This window comes from Diuraphis noxia, unplaced genomic scaffold (assembly GCF_037042655.1).
Source record: "Diuraphis noxia isolate RWA-SAM2 unplaced genomic scaffold, SU_Dnox_SAM2 contig0001, whole genome shotgun sequence".
Taxonomy (NCBI): domain Eukaryota; kingdom Metazoa; phylum Arthropoda; class Insecta; order Hemiptera; family Aphididae; genus Diuraphis; species Diuraphis noxia.
In genome coordinates this window covers 95,716,345-95,719,830 of record NW_028301711.1, presented here as the reverse complement: position 1 = coordinate 95,719,830, position 3,486 = coordinate 95,716,345, and the positions used below count along the sequence as shown (strand labels likewise).

Sequence of the window (3,486 nt, the reverse complement as noted above, 5' to 3'; positions counted from 1 at the left end):
TTTTCGTGAGTACATAGATAATAAATCTGTTATACCAAACAACCTTAAATCTTTAACTCAAGCTGTAAATACATTGGTAGTTTCTACTGCTGAATGTGAGAGGCTCTTTAGTGCCATGAACACAATGCATTATTCGCATATACCTAACCTAACCATCGCTTAAAAACATCACTTATGGATCTTAAAAATATCAGACTAAAACTACCAGAAATAATATCATCGGTACAAACAACACAAAAAAAAAACACTTTGACAAAACTCATAAACAAGTGGAATATACACCTGGGAAACTTGTTCTTATAAAATTTCCTTTTCAAGAATCAGGAAAAACGCATAAATTAACACCAATATAATATAAGGGATCATATGAAATTATGTCAAAAATAAATTACGTAAATTATATGGTAAAACCATTAATTATAGAATAGACAGATAGACCATGCTATAGGGATTTTCGGTGACTACAATTTTAATTATGATAGCTGCCAATAGGTAGCGTTGTGTGAATTAATTTTATATTATTCTACTGACAGTGCGCAAGACATCATGGAAAGTGATGAAGAACTTGTGATTATTGCTTTGTTGTTAGATGAAGAAGATGAAGTACAAAGAAGAGGAAATAAGAGAAAACATAAAATGTGGATACATGACATATTTAAAAAAAGGTCACAATTTGGAGAATATCATACTCTGTTTACTAATTTGCTCAACGACGATGTAAAATTTTCCCAATATTTTCGTATGTCTCATGCTAAATTTACAACTCTTCTTGACATCTTAAGTCCTCATATATTAAAACAGAATACAACATACAGAGATTCCATAGAACCAGAACAAAAACTTGCCGTGTGTTTAAGGTATGTATTAAAAACAATTAGTTTTAAATATTAAAAAAGGTGGTCAAGTTGGTGTCACTTACGGTAGATTACAAGTAAGTAACAGTATAATGAATGATATTACATTCGAATGCAATGATAGTAATTATTACATTTTAAATTTGATAAATTTTGTCAAAATCCGAACTTAAATGCTTATAAAAAAAAAATTGTGTCTATGTATTTTTAATATTGTGTGTTTTCCTTAATTTTTCATTTGTTTTTCACGGCGCTTATGAAAATTACCAAAATTTTTTACTTCTGACCCCCTCAAAGCACCAACTAGATTCACTTTCCTATCATAAAAGATACTGTTTAAGAAAATCCAAGCATATTTACTGACCTAAAAGGTAATAAGAGACACAAAAAAAAAAATTTAAAAAAATACCTCGTTGTAAAATCAATACATTCATTGCTCCGCTCAGAATCTAAAATATAATTATTGGGTAGGTATTAAATATTAAGTAGGTACATCGTTTAAACACAATATGAAAAACAACACGATATGTATTTTTAAACCAATTAGTTTTTTATTATAGTTGAGTCAGTTTTTTACAATGTGGTACAAAACTAAGTTAGTCCGATACATTATTTATATTATAAGAAATTATTATAAATATTATAACTATTTGTTATTATAAATTATTATAATTATTTATATTATTAGAAAATTTTAAAAATTGACTTAGATATTGACTATCTTGATCCTGCGTATAACAAAATTCGTTTGTGGAAGGCGAAGGAGTCATAATTGCATTCGAATTAGGCAAAAGAGACATTGTTGCATTAGAATTAGGTGACGGGGTCATAATTACATTCGAATTAGGTGAAGGAGACATCGTTGCGTTAGAATCAGGCGAAGGAGACATCGTTATAGGTGACGGGCAATGAATATGCAGAGTTTCGTTCACGGTAGGTGAAAAAGACATTGTTCTATTCGAAGTTTGTTTTGAACTAGACAGTGTAGAAAGCATTGAATAATTTGATGGTAGTGGAGGCATCGTTACGTTGGAAACAGAAGTTGGTGAAGTTAACGTGAGTCTCATCTCTATATTGTTAACCATTTGAAACAATTGCGCCTTAATGTGAACTTGATCTCGAATAGGAAAAGTCTTGACTGTTTTTGCCATATTTATAAAAAAATTCAACCATAGGATCACTTTGAATACTGTTGAGTTGTTCTTTTCTTGATAAATATCCCTGAAGGACGTTAGCTGCAGTTGGTTGTTGTGATGTTACAAACTTAGATTTCCTACCAACATTTCGTGATGATAAAATGGACGATGTTGGTTGTGACTCTTGTGTATCACTTGATTCATTTACCGAATCACTATCTAAATTATTTAGATTACGTGATGTTTCAAGCTCTTCTTCATCACCGTTACTATCATCACCAATAGATGGCGATAGGTTTGATAGTCGTTCTTCCTCGTCATTCAAATACGGAGTGAGGAAAGTGAGCTCTTTATAGTATTTGGGAGGCTTCAGTTTTGATGCTGCTTGGCCGCTTTTGGTTTTGCGCAGATTCAAAGCTATCCTATGGTTGTCTCTAGTTCTGGTCCATCGCTCCTTGCATGCATTACCTGTAATACTTTACAATGAATCAATATTTTTAGATTATGATCCGATCAGCGATGTGTTGATTTCACGACGTGTGTTTGTTTTATATTCCGAAAGGAGTGATGAATGTATTAAGTATTAATTTTACAATACAAAACCGATTTTGGTTTTTGGTGTAATTCTAAAAGAAAGTACCGTAGAATGTAGATACATGACATTTCAAATGATTGTTTATATAAGCATTTTCTACACACCATAGCATTTTCAAAATATTTTGCCTTATTTTCAGCTGTTTACGGACAATTTAAAATTTCAATTTTTTTGGTAAAAAAAACGTGAAAATTGAATACAAGGCTCCTGATTTGTTATTACAACAGCAGTTGAAAAATATTAAAAATACATAGACACAATTGTTTTTTATAAGCATTTTATGTTCGAATTTTGACAAAATTTATTAAAATGTCGATTATTAACAATTATTGTAATTAAAAAACTATAAAATGTTCAGTTTTTATTACTAAGTCGTATGTTAGGCTATTTCTTTATAAGTATTTGAGTATTTAGAAAAATATTAACCTATTTTTTCGGTTGTCATTAAATTTTTTTCAGGTTTTTGGCCACTGGAAACTCTTTTCGTTCAATTTCATTTTCCTTTAGGCTAGGTGAAACAACAGTACGAAGAATAGTTTACTCAACCTACGAAGCCATACACCAGTTTCTGCAGCCCCTAGTTATGCCTAAACCATCTGAAGAAGTATGGAGAGAATCGGAAGAAGGTTTTCGTGAAAAATGGAATTTTCCTAACGCGATTGCTGCCATTGATGGAAAACATGTGTTGATTCAGGCACCACCGCACAGTGGTTCAAATTATTTTTGTTACAAAAAACACTTTAGTACGGTGCTATTAGCCTTAGTGGACGCAAATTATAAATTCATAATCGTAGATATTGGGGCTTTTGGTAAAAACTCTGATGCTAGCATTTTGCGAAATTCTAATTTGGGTAAAGGCTTACAGAATGGAACACTAAATATACCTTCACCAAAAATACTA

At 31.1% G+C, this 3,486-nt stretch overlaps 1 pseudogene; it reads right to left on the bottom strand.

The window, feature by feature from the left end:
* Positions 1-1,510: 1,510 nt before the first annotated feature.
* LOC149062564 (uncharacterized) lies at positions 1,511-2,648 on the bottom strand (annotated as a pseudogene).
* Positions 2,649-3,486: the final 838 nt, after the last annotated feature.